The sequence below is a fragment of the Peromyscus leucopus genome, chromosome 4, assembly GCF_004664715.2.
Source record: "Peromyscus leucopus breed LL Stock chromosome 4, UCI_PerLeu_2.1, whole genome shotgun sequence".
NCBI classification, from domain to species: Eukaryota; Metazoa; Chordata; class Mammalia; order Rodentia; family Cricetidae; genus Peromyscus; species Peromyscus leucopus.
In genome coordinates, this window is record NC_051066.1 from 66,635,588 (window position 1) to 66,654,658 (window position 19,071).

At 45.6% G+C, this 19,071-nt stretch overlaps 1 protein-coding gene across 4 annotated transcripts in view; it reads left to right on the forward strand.

The window, feature by feature from the left end:
* The first annotated feature begins 13,266 nt into the window (after window positions 1-13,266).
* The window catches only part of Celf1 (CUGBP Elav-like family member 1), an 83,748-nt gene continuing 77,943 nt past the window's right edge, over window positions 13,267-19,071 (forward strand). The window contains exon 1 of one of the 4 annotated variants that reach the window (XM_028878851.1): window positions 13,267-13,526. The gene's annotated coding sequence lies outside the window, so the exon portion shown is untranslated. The remainder of the gene's footprint in view (window positions 13,527-19,071) is intronic. The other 3 variants (XM_028878849.1, XM_028878850.2, XM_028878853.2) reach the window with 3 other exon arrangements.

Genomic DNA, 19,071 nt, shown 5'->3' on the forward strand with positions numbered 1-19,071 from the left:
TGGCTCCGGGGTGAGCGCTGGTGGACAGGGAACCTGCCTGATGGATGGCCTGCGGTCTATCTAGTCTTCTTTCTTTGTTGAGACCATAGCACACTATGTAGCCCTCAATGCCTTGTACTGCCTATGGAGACAAGGCTGGCCCAAAACACAACAAAGAGATACTCCTGCCTCTGCCCCCCCCCCCCAGTGCTGGGATTAATGGCACTGCCACCAACTCTCAGAATCTCCTTCTTCACATCAAGTCCCACACCGTACCTGACCAAACCAGAATATACATAGTGTGAAAAATACATATTAAATATTAAGAAAAATAATTTTTGCCGGGCGGTGGTGGCACACGCCTTTAATCCCAGCACTCAGGAGGCAGAGGCAGGCAGATCTCTGTAAATTTGACGCCACCCTGGTGTACAAAGCGAGTTCCAGGATAGGCTCCAAAGGTACACAGAGAAATCCTGTTTCAAAAAAACAAAAGAAAAGAAAAATAATTTTCTCCATAGTACTATTGTCTTTATGTTTTTTCCTGTATTCCATGTCTTTCACCAGAAGAAAAATATTAAAGCCTATCATAGTGGCACACGATTTTAATCCCAGCACTTGGGAGGCAGAGACAGGTGGACCTTTCTGTGAGTTCAAGGTTGGCTAGTCTACAGAGTGAGTTCTAGGACAGCCAGAACTACATAGTGAATCCTTGTCTTGAAAAAACACACAAAAAAGAAAAAAAATATATATAGTATTTGACTCTAATATAAGCCAGGCACACATATGCCTGTAGTCCCAATATTCAGGAAGCTGAAGGAAGAAGATTCCTTAAGTCCAAAAAAAAAAAAAAACCTGCCTTAGGGCCAGAGACTCTGTAGTTAAGAGCTGCTGCTGTTCCAGAGGATCTAGGTGTGACTCCCAGCACCAGTATGGTGGTTCTCAACCATGTCTAATTCCAGTTCCAGGGGACCCAAGGCTCTCTTCTGGCCTCTGAGGGCACTAGGCTCATGAGTTATCATACATATAAAATGAAAATATAAATAAATACCACCAGTCTGGACAACATAGTGAGACTTTATCCCTCAAAAAGAGAATAGTCTCTTTTTAAAATTATTTTATTTTTTTTATTTCATACGCATTGGTGTTTTTGCCTTCATGTGTGTCTGTGTGAAGGTGTCAGAACTCCTGGAGCTGGAGTTACAGACAGTGGTGAGCTGCCATGTACTGAGAATTGAACCCAGGTCCTCTGGAAGAGCAGCCAGTGCTCTCAACCACTGAGCCATCTCTCCAGCCCAAAAATATTCTTTTTTTTTTTTTTTTTGTAAAACAAAAAAAATGTGTGTGTTGTGGAATATTAGTTTAAGATGTGTTACATTCATTCATGCTGTGGAATATTTGTTTAATGATGCAAAGATTGTTGCATTCTTTTAATTTTTTTAAAATAACTTATTTATTTGTATTTTACATACATTGCTATTTTGCCTGCATGTATGTCTGTGTGAGGGTGTTGGAGGCCGTGGAACAAGAATTGCAGGCAGTTGTGAGCTGTCATGTGGGTGTTGGGAATCGAACCCAGGTCCTCTGGAAGAGCAGCCAGTGCTCTCAACAGCTGAGTCCTCTCTCCAGTCCCATGTTGCGTTCTTTTATGTTGTATCTGTTTAACTCTGTGAAGCTGTGTTACTTTGCTTGTCTAAAACACCTGATTGGTCTAATAAAGAGCTGAACAGCCAATAACTAGGCAGGAGAAAGGATAGGTGGGGCTGGCAGGCAGAGAGAATGAATAGGAGAAGAAATCTACACTAGAGAACAAGAGAGAGAGGAAAGGTAGGGAAAAGGAGAAAAAGGGGAGGATGCTAGGGGCCAACCACAGAGCCAGCCACAGAGAAATAAAGAAAGAAAGATATATAATATAAAGAAAGGTAAAAATCCCAGAGGCAAAACAGAGGAGAAGAGAGACGGGTTAATTTAAGAAAAGCTGGCTAGAAACAAGCCAAGCTAAGACCAGGCATTCATAAGTAAGAATAAGTCTCTGTGTATTTATTTGGGAGCTGGGTGGCAGGCCCCCAAAGAGCAAAGAGTAAACAAACAAACAACAACAACAAAAAAAAACTGTGTGTGTGCTTTCAGACATGGGCACACACATGGGTGTTTGCCTGCATGTATGCCTGGGCATCACCTGGGTGCAATGCCCAAGGAGGCTGAATAGGGCGTTGGAACCCATAGGACTGGAGTTATGGGCAGTTGTTACCCTCAGTGTGAATGCTGGAAATCAAACTAGGGTCCCTGCAAAAGTAAGTAGCCAGTGCTCTTAACTGCTGAGCCATCTCTCCACATTTCTCTAGCCCCAAGAAGACAATTCTTTTTTGTTTTGTGTTGTGACTTCTTTTTTTCAAGACTGGGCTTCTTTGTGTAGCCTTGGGAGTCCTGGAACTAGCTCTGTAGACCAGTCTGGACTCAAACTCATAGAGATCTGCCTACCTCTGCCTCCTAAATGCTGGGATTAAAGCCATGTACTACCACCACACCATGAGCATTTTCATAATAAGCCGAAACATGGAATAAACTTAACAACTAATATAGAAACTGATATTGAAACTAATATAGAAAATATCTAAAGTGTACAAATGACATTTTAGTGTTTGTATTTTGGAGTGGGGGAGGCATTTGACAGGGTCTCACTATGTAGCCCTGGTTGTCCTGGAACTCCCTGTTTAGACTAGGCTGGCCTCATACTCAGAGATCTACCTGCTTCTGCCTCTCCAGTGCTGTGACTAAAGGTGTGTGCCACCTTGCCCAGCTGGCAGCATATTATTCTTTTAAATTTTGTTTATTTTATGTATATGGGTGTTTTGTCTGCATGTATGTCTGTGTACCACATGCATGCCTGGATTCCAAGGAGACCAGAAGAAGGCATTGGACTTCTGGAACTGAAGTTATAGATGATTGTGAACTGCCATATGGGTGCTGGGAACCTAACCTGGGTCCTCTCCAAGAACAACAAGTGCTCTTAACATCTGAGTCAACCTCTCCAGTCCTCGAATTTTTTTTTTTTTTTTTTTTTTTGAGATAGGGTTTCTCTGTGTGGCCTTAGCTGTCTTAGACCAGGCTGGCCTCCAGCTCACAGAGATCTGTCTTTGTCTCCTGAGTGCTGGGATTGGAGGTGTGTGCCACCACTGCCTGGCTTTTCTTTCTTTCTTTCTTTCTTTCTTTCTTTCTTTCTTTCTTTCTTTCTTTCTTTCTTTCTTCCTTCCTTCCTTCCTTCCTTTCTTCTTTCTTTCTTTCTTTCTTTCTTTCTTTCTTTCTTTCTTTCTTTTCCGCCATTCTATTTTTTTTTTAAGCTTTATTTTATGTGCACTGGTATGAAGGTGTCAGATCCCCTTCTGAACTGGAGTTACAGACATTTGTGAGCTGCCATTTGGGTGCTGGGAATTAAACTCAGGTCCTCTGGAAGAGCAGTCAGTGCTCTTAACCACTGAGCATCTCTCCAGCCCCCCACCATTCTACTTTTAATGCATCTAAAATATAATTTTATTTACTGTTTGGTAACCTGCTTTTTTTCATCAAGGAGAGTCATGAATAGTATGCCATTTCTATGCACATATGGTTTCCAAAAGGCTGATCTGGGTCTGGTGGCTCGTGTCTCTAACAACAGCACTGGGAGGTAGAGGCAGGAAAAGCAGGAAGAGAAGATCCTCCTGAGCTATGTGTATAATGAGTCGGAGGACAGGCTGGACTTCGTACACCAGGAAAGAAGGAGGGGTGGGGAAGGAGGAAGAAAAAAAGAAGTGGGTTGCTCAGTCTGAATGTTTCAGACACTCTCCTAGTACTTTGCATTCATCAGTGAACAAAATGGGCAAAGATTCCTGCCCTCTGTTTTTCTTCTTTGAATTGCATTTCAGGATAATTAAATATCTTTTTGATGATGGAAAGTTCCCTTTTGTGAGGATGAGGAACTAAAAGTTCTTTATAGAAGATGTCGTGTTGCCGGGTGGTGGTGGCAGATGCCTTTAATCCCAGTGCTTGGAAGGCAGAGCCAGGCAGATCTCTGTGAGTTTGAGTCCCACTTGGAGTGAGTTCCAGAAAAGGCACAAAGCTACACAGAGAAACCCTGTCTCGAAAAAAGAAGAAAGAGAAGGAGAAGAAGAAAAAGGAGGAGGAGGAGGAGGAGGAGGAGAAGGAGAAGTCCTGTTAATAAAGGAAGAAGGCAATTAACAAACTTAGCTTTTGGAGGCTGGAGAGATGGCTTAGCAGTGAAGACCACTGGCAGTTCTTTTAGAGGACCCAGGTTCGATTCCCAGCACCCACATGGTGGCTCACAACCATCATAATTCCAGTTCCCCGGAATGCACATGGAAGGAGAAAAAAACACCCACGCATACAAAATAAAACTAATTTTTTTTCTTAGACAAGTTTTTTTTTTTTTTTCTGTGTGGTCCTGGCTGTCCTGGAACTAGCTCTGTAGAGCAGACTGGCATCAAACTCACAGAGATCACCCTGCCTGAGATTAAAGGCATGTGCCACCACCATCCGGTTATGAAACAAATCTTAAAACAAAACAAAACGAAACTCAGCATTTGGGGAGGAGAGTTGGCTCAGTGGTTAAGAGGACTCACTGCCTGTGCAGAGGTCCTGGGTTCAGTTCCCAGCACCCAGCTGGCAGATCACAACCATCTGTAACACGAGTTCCTAGGGTCTACCATCCTTCTGATCTTCGTGAGTACTGCACACCTGCAAGCAAAACTCCATGCATATCAAATAGGAATAAATAAATCTCTAAAAACTCAGCATTTTAGCTGGGTGGTGGTGGCGTACGCCTATCATCCCAGGCAGAGGCAGGTGAATCCCTGTGAGTTTGAGCCAGCCTGGTCTACAGAGTTACATAGTGAAACCCTGTCTCAAAAAAACAAAGACCCCAAAACTTGAATGGGAACATAATCAGGCTTCAAGTCCATCTTTCATTTGCAGGAATACAGAGGATAAAAGGATAAATGTCATCATGGGAGAGCAACAGACTAATCCAGAAATTAGGGTATTCTAGAGGTACAACTGACCCAGGTTCTTCAAGTCCAAAGCATGAAAAGGAAGGACGGGGATAGTGATGGTTGTGGGGAGGCTGGGAACATGACTCGGTTGGTGTGGTTATTTGAAAGGAAACGACCCTCAAAGGGAGTGGCACTATTAGGAGGTGCAGTCTTGTTGGAGTAGGTGTGGTCTTGTTGGAGGAAGTCTGTCACTGTGGAGGCGGGCGTTGAGGTCTCAAACATGCTGAAGCCATGCTCAGTGAGATAGACCACTTCCTGTTGCCTCCAAGATGTAGGACTCTCAGTCTACTTCCTGTTGCCTGCATATCAACATGTAGCAGCTCCTTCTCTAGCACCATGTCTGCCTGCATACTGCCATGCTCCTCTTCATGATGATAATGGACTAAACCTCTGAAACTGTAAGCTGCCACCTCAATGAAATGTTTTCTTTATTTGCCGTGGTCATGGTGTCTCTTCACAGCAATAGAAACCCTAACTAAGACAGTTGGTAAAGTGCTTGCCTAACATTCACCAAATCCTGTGTTTGGTCCTCAGCACTGCATAGAGTGGGTACAGTGGCACACACCTGTAAACCCAGCACTGGGGAGGGTAGAGGCAGGAGGATCAGGAGTTTAAGGTCACCCTCAGCTGCTACATGTCAAGTTGGAGGCCAGCATGGGCTATGTGAAGTCCTATCTCTCAAATAAATAGAGTATCTGCACATATTTAAAATATATGCTTTATGGCCAGAAGTGATGGTACACACTTTTAATCCCAGCGCTCGGGAGGCAGAAGCAGGCAGACTTCTATGAGTCTGAGGCCAGTCTGGTCTGCATAGCGAGTCCCAGGACAGCCAGGGCTACATATTGAGACTCTTGTTTCAAAAAACCAAGAGTATATACATATACTTTAATTAATTCTGAAGTGTGTATTATATCTGTGAAACCACCAGTCTAATGAAAATAATGGGCCGGCCGCAGTCTTTCCACCCCGAAGTGTCCTTGTTTTCCCTGACTTACTGGCGTCTTCTGGAGCCTCTTTATCCTCTCCTCTTCATTGGCTGGCAACCACAGATGCACTGTTGATTGATGAGCATTTTGTAGAATTTTTTTATTTTCCAAGAAAGGGTTTCTTTGTGTAGCCTTGGCCAACCTAGAACCAGCTCTGTAGACCAGGCTGGCCTCGAACTCACAGAGATCCACCTGCCTCTGCCTCTCAAGTGCTGGGATTAAAGGCATGTGCCACCACCACCACCACCACCACCACCACCACCACCACCACCACCCGGTTCTGTAGAATTTCATATAACTAGATGTGAATTTTTATGTGTGTTATATATGTGTGGTAGATACAGGTGTGTGCACACAGTGCACAACCCAAATGAATGTGTAGCTAGACATGACATCAGGTTGGAGGCAAAGGCTTTCACCTGCTGAGCCATCTTACTGGCTAAGGTGGATATTTTTAGTGTAAATGGTTATTCCTTCCATTATGGCTATATCTGTATGCATTAGGAATATCTGCTCCTCACAACTTGGTCAGCCTTTTCAGTTTAATTATTTAAGAGCTTCCAGAAACCTGAGCATGTGGCGGTCCCTGGAGAGTCGCCTGCTAGAAAAAGCATGGACATTTCACAGCTCTTCCCTCAAATCTTACTCTAGCCATCTTTTCATTGTGTATTCATCTGTACCCATTGTAATAGCCTTTATAATGAGCTAGTAAAAATTAAAAAGAAATGTATTTATTTCCCAATGCGGTAAGAACCACACTGGCTTAATTTGAATATTTTTCTGGGTATGGGCATGCATATATGTGTGTGCACGTATGTACACATGTATACATGCATGTGTGTATGCCTGTTCCTGTGTGTATGTGTACACTTGTGTGTTTGTTTGTGCATGCACCGCACCATGTCATTCTTTCACATTTGAGCATCGTTCCTCAAGTGTCTTCAACCTTTTGTTTGAGACAGAGTCTTACACTGGCCTGGAACTTTGCAAAGTAGGCTAAAATAGCTGGTCAGGGAGCTTCCAGAATCTGCCTGTCTTTGCCTCCCATTTTGATGAAGATGGGATTACAGATATGTGCCACTGTGCTCTGTATTTTTTTTCTCCTTTTTTGATGTGAATTCTGGGGATCTAAACTTAGGTTTAGTTTAGATTCACTCAAGGAAGGCTGAGCTGCCAACAATCCCAACCATTTTTTTTTTTTTTTTTTTTTTTGAGACAAGTCTCATGTAGCTCCACCTGCCTTACAAAGCCTCCGTAGCTTAGGCTGAGCTTGAGAATCCTCTTTCCTCCAGTCTCCTCCACTCCTCTACCTCCCAAGTGCTGGTATTTCAGGAGTATATCAGCCATGTCTAGCTGTGTTGTTTGTTTATTTTGTTTTGTTTTTCAAGACAGAATCTCTCTATGTGGTCCTGAGTGTACTGGAACTTCACTAGGTAGATCAAGGCTGGCCTCAAATTCACAGAGGTCCGCCTGGCTCTGCCTCCCAAGTTTGGGATTAAAGGCGTGCGCCACCACCGCCCAGCTTTTCTTTTCTCTCTTTCTTTCTTTCTTCCTTTCTTTCTTCCTTCTTCCTTCCTTCCTTCCTTCCTTCCTTTCTTCCTTCCTTTCTTTCTTTTTTTTGTTAAATACATTTATCTGTCTGTGTATGTCTGATGTGTGTAGGTGTGTGTCTAGTGGTGTGGTTACTGTGGAGGTCAGGACAATTTACAGGAGTCAGTTCTTTGCTCCTTCCACTGTGTGGGTTCTGGAGATTAAACCTGAGTCATTGGGCTTGGCTGCAACTACCCACAGAGACATCCTGATGGGCCCCCCAACTTTTTTTTTTTTTTTTTTAGATAGGATCTCTACATGTAGCTCTGGATGACTGGCTGTGTATACTCCGCTGGCCTTGAACAGGTACACTCTTCCTGCCTCTGTCTCCTTGGTGCTAGGATTAAAAACAAGCACCAGCACACCTGGGTTATTTAATGCTGGGGATCAAACCCGGAGATCCGTGCATGCTAGTTAAGCCCTCTGCCAACTGAGCTGCACCCCCAGCATGCTCCACATCTGAGTATCTTGATTATTATCGAGTTAAGATTAAATATTTTAGCCCAGCAGTAGTGGTGCACGCCTTTAGTCCCAGCACTTGGGAGGCAGAGGCAGGGGATGTTTGTGAGTTTGAGGCCAGCCTGGTCTACAGAGTGAGTTCCAGGAGAGGCTCCAAAGCTACAGAGAAACCCTGTCTCAAAAAACAAAAACAAAACAAAGAAAACTAGTTAAAATATAATTGTTCCATCCTTTAAAAAAGATTAAAATTATTTATTTTACATCCTGACTGAAGTTTCCACTCCCTCTGTTCCTCCCATCCCCTCCTTTCCACCTCCCCTCTGCCCCTCCCCCCACATCCATTCCTCTGTTTCTGTTCAGAAAGGGGCAGGCCTCCCATGGGTATCAACAAAGCATGGCATATCAAGTTTTGGTAAAATTAAGTACCTCGCCTTGTATTAAGCCTGGGCAATGCAATCCAGTATGAGGAATAGGTTCCCAAAAGCAAGCCAAAGCATTAGGGACAGCCCTGCTCCCGTTGTTAGGAGTCCCACAAGTAGACCAACCTACACAACTGTCACATATATGTAGAGACCTAGATCAGTCCCATGCAGGCTCCCCGGTTATTGTTGGTTCAGACTCTGTGAGCTCCTATGAGCCCAGGTTAGTTGTTTCTGTGGGCTTTCTTGTGATGACCTTGACCCCTATGGCTTGGACAATCCTTCCCCCCTCTCTTCATCAGGACTCCCTGAGCTCAACCTAAGGTTCGGCTGTGGGTCTCTGCATCTGTTTCCATCAGTTGCTGGATGAAGCCTCTCTGATGACAATTGGGTAGGACACCAATCCATGAGTATAGCAGAATATCATTAGGCATCATTATGTTGACATTTTTTTTTTTCTCTCCAATAGTGTTTGCTTCTATCCTAGGTCTCTGGGCCGTCCAGCCTCTGGGTCCTGGTGCTCCCGGCATTTTCTAGAGTGGGCTCACTCTCGTGGCATGGGTCTCAGGCTGGACCAATCATTGATTGGTCACTCCCACAATCTCTGCACTACCCTTACCCCAGCACATCCCATAGGCAGAGCAGAGTATAGGTCAAAAGTTGTGTGGCTGAGTTGGTGTCCCAATCCCTCCACTGGAAGTCTTGCCTGGTCACAGGAGTTGGCCAGTTCAGGCTATGTGTCCCCTATTGTTAGGAGTCTTAGTTGGGGTCATCCTTGTAGAGTCCTGCAAGTTTCCCTTGCACCAGGTTTCTACTTGACCCTGAAATGTTCCCCCTTTCCAGTCATCTCTTTCAGTACTCTCCCCCTCCATTCCACCTCACTGTCCTGATCCCTTAGGTTCCCATCCCCACTGGCCCCAAGTACACCCACAGGATCTCTTCTATTTCCCCTTCCCAGGGAGATCCATGCATCCCCACTTGGGCCCTCCTTGTTACCTAGCCTCTCTGGGTCTGTGGATGTGGCATGATTATATTTTACTTTACAGCTAATATCCACTTATAAGTGAGTACATAACATGTTTGTCTTTCTGGGTCTACGTTACCTCACTCAGGATGATTTTTTTCTAGTTCCATCCATTTGCCTTCAAATTTCATGATGTCACTGCTTTTTAACAGTTGAGTAATACTCCATTGTATAAATGTACCACATTTTCTTTCTCCATTCTTTGGTTGAGGGGTATCTAGGTTGTTTCCAGGTTCTGGCTATCATGAATAGTGCTGCTATGAACATAGTTGAGCAAGCGACCTTATGGTATGATTGAGGATCCTTTGAGTATATGAGTCAGATGGCAGGATCTTGAGGCAGATTGACTCCCAATTTTCTAAGAAACCACCATGTTGATTTCCAATGTAGCTGTACAAGTTTGCACTCCCTCCAGCAATGAAGGAGTGTTTCCCCTTGTTCCACATCCTCTCCAGCATAAGCTGTCATTTGTGTTTTTGATCTTAGCCATTCTGACAGGTGTAAGATGGAATCTCAGAGTCATTTTGATTTGCATTTCCCTGATGGCTAAGGATGTTGAAAATTTCTTTAAGTGTTCTCGGCCATTTGAGATTCCTCTGTTGAGAATTCTGTTTAGATATGTACCCCATTTTTAAATTGGATTATTTGTTTTTTTATGTCTAGTTTTTTGAGTTCTTTATATATTTTGGAGATCAGCCCTCTGTCAGATGTGGGGTTAGTGAAGATCTTTTCCCATTCTGTAGGCTGCCGTTTTGTCCTATTGACAGTATCCCTTGTCTTACAGAAAAATTTGAGTTTCATGAAGTCCCATTTATTAATTATCAATCACAGTGTCTGTGCTACTGATGTTCTGTTCAGGAAGTTTGTTTCATCTTTCATAGCCACTCTAGTTTTTCCTAATCTAGTCTTTTTTTTTTTTTTTTTTTTTTTTGTTTGTTTTGTTTTGTTTTTTGAGACAGGGTTTCTCTGTGTAGTTTTGGTGCCTTTCCTGGATCTTGCTCTGTAGACCAGGCTGGCCTCGAACTCACAGAGATCTGCCTGGCTCTGTCTCCCGAGTGCTGGGATTAAAGGCGTGTGCCACCACTGCCTGGCCTAACCTAGTCTTTTATGTGCAACTAATTCATTTGACATCTCTAACCCTATTCCCATCAACCAACCACATGAAGACAAAAAGGCCATTTGAAAACTTGGAAGAATAACCTTACTGGGTCTCCTTCTTATCAGCTCAACTTTCTCACTCCTTTTGTACTCTTAGTAACATCAGTGATTATTTTTAATTTTTAGAATCACATTTATTTGGGGCTGGAGAGATGGCTCAGTGGTTAAGAATACTGACTGCTCTCCAAGAGGACCCAGGTTCAATTCCCAGCACTCACATGGCAGCTCATAACTGTCTGTAACTCCAGTTCCAGGGGATCTGACAGCCTCACACAGACATACATGCAGGCAAAACACCAATGCACATAAAAATAAAAAGTTAAATAATCACATTTATTTGTTTATTTCTGTGTATGTGTGTGGGCACATATGTAGAAGTCAGAGGACAACATGCTGGAGTTAGTTCTTTCCTTCCATTATGTGGGTTCCAGAGATTGAATTCAGGTAGTCAGGCTTGATGGCAGGCATCCTTATGAGCTAAGTCATCTCTCCTGCCCTGTGTGTGTGTGTGTGATTTAAAATGATGTGGTCATGGACTGGAGAGGTGGCTCTGTGGTTAAGAACACCAGCTACTCTTTCAGAGAATCTGGAATTCAATTCCTAGCACCCAGCTGGCGGCTCACAACAGTCTGTAATCCTAGTTCTGGTAAAAGTCTGTAACTCCAGTTCCTGGGTATCTGAAGCTCTCTACTGGCCTTTTTGGGCACTGCATGCATGTGAAGAAGACATATGTAGGCAAAACACCCATACACATAAAATAAAAATAGGGTAGTCAGATAAGGATGAACTAACAAGGCAGACATTTGTCAGAGCACAGTGGTGTTCATTTGTAATTCAGACAATTAGGTTGAGGCAGGAGGATTGCTGTGAGTTCAAGTCCAATTTGGCTGACATAGTGAGAACCCTATCTCCCCAAACCAAACCAGTCAAACAAATAAAAGGTATTGCCAGGTGGTGGTAGGGCATGCCTTTGATCCCAGCACTTGGGAGGCAGAGGCAGGTGGATCTCTGTGAGTTCAAGGCCAGCCTCGTCTACATAGCAGGTTTCCGGAAGTCAGGGCTACATAGAACTTGTCTCAACAAACAAAACAACAACAAAAAAGAATAAGTTTGCATTTCAGCATCATGAATGTATCTAAAACTATATGCTACAGTGGTGTGATGCAGTTCAGTTTGGTAGAGTGCTCGCCTAGCATGAACAGAGTTCTAAGTTTGATTTACATAAAATCAGGCCTAGATGACAGTTATCTTATCAGTTGGTAGGCAGAAGCAGGAGACTCAGAAGCTCAAGGTCATCTTCCTTTACAGTTCAAGGCCACCCTGGGGCACATGAAACCCTGTCTCAAAAACCCCAAAGGTGGCCTGGCGGTGGTGGCACACGCCTTTAATCCCAGCACTCAGGAGGCAGAGCCAGGTGGATCTCTGTGAGTTCGAGGCCAGCCTGGGCTACCAAGTGAGTCCCAGGAAAGGCGCAAAGCTACACAGAGAAACCCTGTCTCGAAAAACAAAAAAAACAAAAACAAACAAACAAAAAAACAACCCAAAGGTTTACAGTGCAATTAGGTAATTTGGTAATGTGCAACTTTTAAGGGCTGTTTTGCTCTACATGATTGTTTGTGCCTCCAGCACATGTGAAAACCCTTGGCTTCTGATTGGGGGCCTGCTTGCTCGTGTGTGTGTGTGTGTGTGTGTGTGTGTGTGTGTGTGTGTGTGTGTGTGTGTTAAGGTAGAATATAATTGGCATTTGTGAGTGTACAAATTATTTGCTCTAGGAAGCGAAGTGATAAAGAGAAATTGTTGCCAATCAATGAGTAATTTGTAAACTAATGAAACCCAGACCTCCAGAACTAAGTTTTGTCCCTCGATCTGCATTTCATTGTCTTCCATTTCATTGTCTAGACTTTGTGGAATAAACAACAAACTGTAATGTGTGAATTCATTTAGACCCAGGGTAGGAATCCTGAATCCTAGAAGGGGTGGTGTGTGGAATGTTAAAAAACATTTTATTGTTAATTTTTTTTCCTAGGAAGAGTAGGTTTGGGCTGGGTAGTCTCTTTAACAGACTACTTAAGAGCTTCCTGGTGCCGCAGGGATTTTCGCCAGATTGTGCACGCTCACCGCTGATCGTCATCTCTGTACAAGGCACTTTCCTAACTCTAAAAGCTTGCAACACACATTCCACATACCAGCAAAGAAGGAAGGCCGTTGGATGCCGTTGTCTGTACGGCCGCCGTCGTGCAAAAAAAAGGAGGGTGTGCCCGTGTCCAGGGCTAGCCAAGCACCATTCAGCTCATTCATTCATCAATCAGATATTTATTTATAAGTACTTTCAGTGCCAAGCAGCGGTGCTTGCCCGCCAGAGGTCCCGGAGGTGCGGTGCGCTGAGGCCAGAACTTCAATTCCCAGGCCGGGGAGGTCTCCCCTCTCGTACAGCTCTGAGACAAAGAGATGCGCCCCTGCAGCTCCCGGGGCTGAGGGCTCCGCCCGCGGCCCCCAGGGTTTCGGGGCGGCTGCTCCTCCCCGGCTCAGCCAAGAGGGGGCGCTGCAGCGCCGGCCCTCGGCCCGCCCCTGCGCGGCGCTCCTCTCGGCTCGGCGCTGGCGGGCGGCGCCGCGGTGGTACGTTCCCCTTAGCCGCCCGCCCCCCTCCTCCGCGGCCCTCCCCGCCGGTGGTAGGTGCCGGAAGTGCCGCCATTTTGGGGTGTTCTGCTCTGGCGGCGGCGGCGGCGGCAGTGGCAGAGGCGGCGGCGGCGGCGGCGGGACGCGGAGGCTCCCCCGGGACTCGGCCTCAGCAGCGAGGCGGCGGCGGCGGCGGCTGCGGAGGCGCAGGCAGCAGCTGAGGCAGCGGCAGGCTCAGGTGCAGCCGCTGGTGAGTGCGGCGGCCGCAGGATAACGGGCCGCGCGGGGTGGAGGGAGGGAAGAGGGAGGCTGGAGGGAGGCGCCGCGGGGCGGGTCCGGTTCGGGCAGCTGCGGGTCACAGGGCCCTCCGGGCGCGGTCGCTCCCGGTTCCCCGCACCCCGGGGACAAGGCCGCGGACTGCTCGCAACTCGGGGCCCATTCGCGTCCGCCCGGCGCGTGCCCCTGCTCCCAGGGAGACCCGCCCTCCTCGTGGCCTTGCCCCGGCTGCCTCCCTTGCCCTTTGCCTTCACTTTCCAGGCCCCGAGGGCTTGGTTCCCTTGCACGGCACCCGGGTCCTCCACTTTCGGGTCCGCCGGGTGAGATCCCGGCTGTCTGCCCGAGGTGCCTCTTCCCCGACCCTGTCGCCCCACGTGTTCTGGGTGCCCACCCCCGGGGGTGCCCCAGATTCCCGCCCCTGGGAGGCAGCGCTCCTCTCCAACCTCCGGAGCTCCCTCTGCTCTCGCAGTGGGTCCGCCTTGGCTCGCCCTACCCCCCCCCCCCCCACATCAGGTGCTCACCCAGTCAAGGCCTAGTAGCAGGGCTCGAATCTCGCACCCAGGAGCGCGGACAGCTCTCGAAATGCGCTTTCTTCGCTAGTTACCAGGCTTTGGATTTAAAAGTCGGTGGTGTCTTGGTTTTTGGTCGTCCCGGCAGGATGTTGTTTTAATTCTCTCAGACCATTGCATATGCTCTCAAGGAGCTTCTCATTGGCTTAGAGACTGATTCCCGGGTGGAAAGTGTGAGATTTTTGGTCAGAGTCTGTTTTCGCAAAACGGAATCTTTCTGGTCCTCAGAGGTAATGCTGTATAAAGGCTGTTGATCAGTTTTAAAGTGCGTGTAGTCTGTTCGTAATGTCTGCAGTGTTGAGGTTACAAACACCCTTTGCACGCTTTACCGGAACTTCACCTTTGAAAGGTCTCTTCTCTGTCTTCGATTCTCTGAATTGAAGAGGTTTTAATTGCACTTTTTCACCTTTTCCACAGTTTCATTTTCTCTTTAAATCCTTAGAGAGAATGAAGGTGTTTTTAAATGGCATCGCTGAGAGTTCTTTCTGGTTTTGGCATTAACAAGTGTACTTGGGCTATCACGGAGGTTAGGCTGGACAGACCTCAGCTGCACTGATTTTTCTCTCGTATTTTAGCTTTATTGAGTGAGCGCGGCTTCTGATCATGACTTCGGGAAGACTGAGGCAGTGCTTCTGGTAGAGCAAAGCTGAGACTTTGAGCTGTTGCTTTTGCCTTCAGGCTTATGGTTCATCTTGGTTCCTTCTTCTCCACCACCTGTTTCTCTTAAGAATGGCTCTTGGCTCTAGAGCACAGGTCGCCGCTTTTCTCATTCATTCTTACCCTTTGGATATTCTTAAGGATCCAGGAGGGGCTGTTCCAGATAGTTGACACATCTTTTCTGTGCTTTTGCTTTTCGGGTGACCTCAAAAGATAAAGTGACTTCTTTGCCCAAGGTTGTTGTAGCAAGTGCTCTTAGAACATTCTCCTACCAGAGGTTTGCTTGTCTTGCATTTTTTTTTTTAAATGAAACAATTGCTATCACGACAATGATGCTGATTTGCCCTTTAAGATGTGATGGAATGGAAGGGCTCTGGGCTTGAAGTGAGCCTGCATTATAGACATCTTTTTGCAGTTGGTTACTAGTTGGTCAAATCACTCTTTCATTTTGATCCTTAGTTTATTTTAGTCTTCAAAATCCTGTAGGGATTGGTGCCCATCTCACATGGTGTTAGTTCCTCTTCTCTGTGACTTTACATGTGGACAGCTGGCCAGATAGTGAAAATTGGAGCCAGATGATTTTTTTCTTTCTTTTTCTTTTCCCCTGAGACAGGATTTCCCTGTGAAGCCCTGGCTGTCCTGGAATTTACTCTGTAGTCCAGGCTGGTTTCTAACTTACAGTCCCCCCAAGTGCTGGGACTAAAGGTGTGTGCCACCACTGCTCGGTCTTATTGATTTTTCTACACTTTTTGTTGTTGTGTTTGTTTGTTTTGAGACACGGTTTGTTTTTGTAGCCCTGGCTGCCCTGGAGCTCACTCTGTAGATCAGGCTGGCCTTGAACTCACAGAGCTCCTGTGTCTGCCCTCCAACTGCTGGAAATAAAGGTGTGCACCACCACTGCCCAGCCCTACATACTCTTCTTATTACTGAAGTTGCAGGTTCATTATAAAAGGTACAGGTAAGTCAAACAGGAAGAAATCTTAACTTTTTGTTTTGTTTTGTTTTTTTGAAGTAGGATTTCTCTCTGTAGCCCTGACCTGGAATTCAGTCTTTACACTAGGCTGGCCCTAAACTCAGAGGTCCGCCCACCTCTGCCTCCCAAGTGCTGGGATTAAAGGTGTGTGCCACCACCACCCAGGTGAAATCTTACCTTTTAGAGATTGTTAAGTTTTTTTTTGGGGGGGTTGCAATTTTATACCCCCACTACCCCCTAAAGATGGGGTATTCCTATGTAATCCTGACTGGCCTACCTCCCAAATGCTGGAATTATGGTGTATACCACCATATCTTCCAAAATTTGTCTTTACTTAATCTTCAGCTTTTTGTTGTTTGTTGTTTTTTGTGATGTTGGGAATGGCTCATGGCCTCCCACAGGTGGTAGGCATGCTGTGTACCACTGAGTTGTCTTCCTAGCACATACCCTTTTCTTTTTCCTGGGAGCAGATTCCTCTTTTGTAGGTTAGCCTGGCCTTGAAATTTACTGCAGTTTTGCCTCAGCTCCCCAAGTGCTGGATTACTGGCATGTGTCACCATGCCTGTCTTACATGTGGTGAAGAAGCATTTATTATTTACCATAGTTGGCTTATCCTAATCAGTTTGGTGATGTGCCCCTCCACCCCCATCTTGAATTCCTGACCTCCTGTCTCTCTCTCCCAAGTGCTGGAATTACAGGATTGTGTCTCTACACCTGGCTGTGATATTTTTAAGCTTTAATAGTAGGAAGTAGGCTTGGTTTGTTTGGTTTTGTTTGAGACCAGGTTTCTCTATGTAACAGCCTTGGCTATCCTGGAATCCACTCTGTAGACCAGTCTGGCCTCGAATTCACATAGATCCACCTGCTTCTCCCTTCCAAGTGCTGAGATTAAAGGCTGCACCACCACCTCCCACCTGGCTTGGTTTGTCTTACCAACCACATTTTATGCCTAAGCATATGTTATTTTTCCAGCTTGTTTGTGTGTACACTACCATGTGACTACTGCTCAGAGGATCAGAAGAGGGTGTTGAACGCCCAGGAGTTGGAGTTAGAGACTGTTTTGAGCCACTGTAGGAACTATGATTCAAACCCAGGTTCTCTAAGCCATCTCACCAGCCCCTAGACACATTTTAAATAATGCTCTGTATTCAATAGTTTCTGTTCATATGAGATAGGCCAGTAGATAGATACTCCAGCATAGGAGCAGAGAAATCCTTCTTTTAAATATGTGGGTCAGAAAAGTAAGACAGGAAATAAACAGAGACCTAACATTTATTGTGTTTATGTCCATTGTGTGATTTTTTTTTTTTTTTTTTTAAACGAAGATTTGGGTTCTGTTGTCAAATTTAGAGTGTGGGTACTAGCTTCTTTAACTCTGTTTTACTGAGATACTGGACCTAATAAGGAAGTAGGCTGTTAGATGATTAACAGTGGTGGGGTGGGGGTGGGGGTGGGGGTGCGGGGACTACGACCGGACAGCTGTCATTTGGAGGAACCAAGAGCCTAGGCTCCTCTGCTCAGGATTTGGGTCTTCCTGACAAATAGCTCTGTACTCTTTAAACCAGGGAGTAATAGGATTTGATTAAATTCTTTCATCTGCTTTCTTGTAGTTCACATACCATATAATTTATCCATTTAAAAACACAACTGAGTGGTTTTAAATGTAGTGTTACTGTTCTTTTTCTTTTGGGTTTTGTTGTTGTGACAGCCTTGTTACAGATGTGGCCCTGGCCAGCCTCCAACTTAGTATGTAAGTGCTACAGAAATTGTGTCACATGCCTGGCCCGTTCAAGATTTGCTTTCATTTCTTTTGCTTATATGTTCACAATCCTTATCCTATGCTTGAGTTCCCAGGTCCAGAGATGTTTTGAGGTTCAGGGTGTTTGTTTGTTTGTTTCTGAGATAGGTATTCTTATGTAGCTCAAACTGGCTATGTAGACCAGGCCGGCCTCAAACTCAGAGATCTGCCTGCCTCTGCCAAGTGTTAGGATGAGAGAGAGAGAGAGAGAGAGAGAGAGAGAGAGAGAGAGAGAGAGAGAGAGAGAGAGCGAGCGCGAATATGAGAGAATGAGAGGCTTGGGGATTTAGCTCAGTGGTAGAGGCTTGCCTAGCCCTGGGTTCAGTCCTCAGCTGGGGGGGTTGGGGAGGACTACACAGAGAGAATGAGAATATGAATATGTATGCCACATGTGTGGAAGTGCCCACAGAAGCCAGAAGAGGGCATTGGATCCTCTGGAGCTAGAGTTACAGGCTGTTGTGAGCTATCTGATATGGGTGCGGGGAACTGAAGTAACTCCTGGCAGAGCAGGAAATGCTCTTAACTATTAAGTCATCTATCTATCCCAGTCTAGTCTTGAATCTGCTATAAATATGAGGGTGACCTTGAAAGTCTGATTTCCCCTGCTTCCACCTCCCACATACGATGATGTCAGAGGCGCATCACCACTCCAGGTTTTTGTGGTACTAGGGATTGGACCGATACCCAGAGCTTTGCGTATTAAAAGCAAGTACTCTACAGACTGAGCAACATCTCAAGCCCACTTATGCCATTTTATAACTCATTGGCATTGATAAGCATTCCAGTTTTTATGAGCTTTACAATACTTGTTTCTGTGATTTTTGTTTAAAATATATTTACTTGTGCATGTATGTGCAGGTGTGTTAAAAGTAAGCCAAAAGACAGTTTTGGGGATTCAGTTTTCTCCCACCATATGGGTGTTGGGGAGGTAGGGTTGGTTCTTTCCTTCTGTTAAGGAGGTCCTGGAACTCAGGTCCTCAGACTTGGCAGCAGGCATCTTTACCTGCTGAGCCATCTTGTTGGACCTGGTTTTTGTTTTAGTAGCCACACAAATTTTGCTTTTATGATTTGTTTTTATTTATGTGTATGGGTATGTATCTGTGTATGTCACATGTGTGTACCTGCCCACGTAGGCAAGAAGAGGGTGCTGGATACCCTGACGCTGGAGTTACAGGTGGTGGTTGTGAGCTGTCTGTCCTATGTGGGTAACTGGGGGCCAAACGTGGGCTTTGGTCCTTTGGAAGAGCCCAGCAAGCACTCTTAATTGCCAAGCCATCTCTTCATCTCCCTAGGGTTTTGTTTGTTGTTGTTGTTTGTTTTTTTAGTTTTTGTTTGTTTTTTTGTCTGTGTGGTCCTGGCTGTCTTGGAACTCACTCTATAGACTAGGATGGCCTCAAACTCAGATCTGCCTGCTTCTACCTCCCCAGTGCTGAGATTAAAGGCATGTGCCATGCCAACACCCAGCTTTTGGGTTGTTTTTGTTTTTTTTTGTGACAGGGTTTCTCTGTGCCTGTTTTGGTTG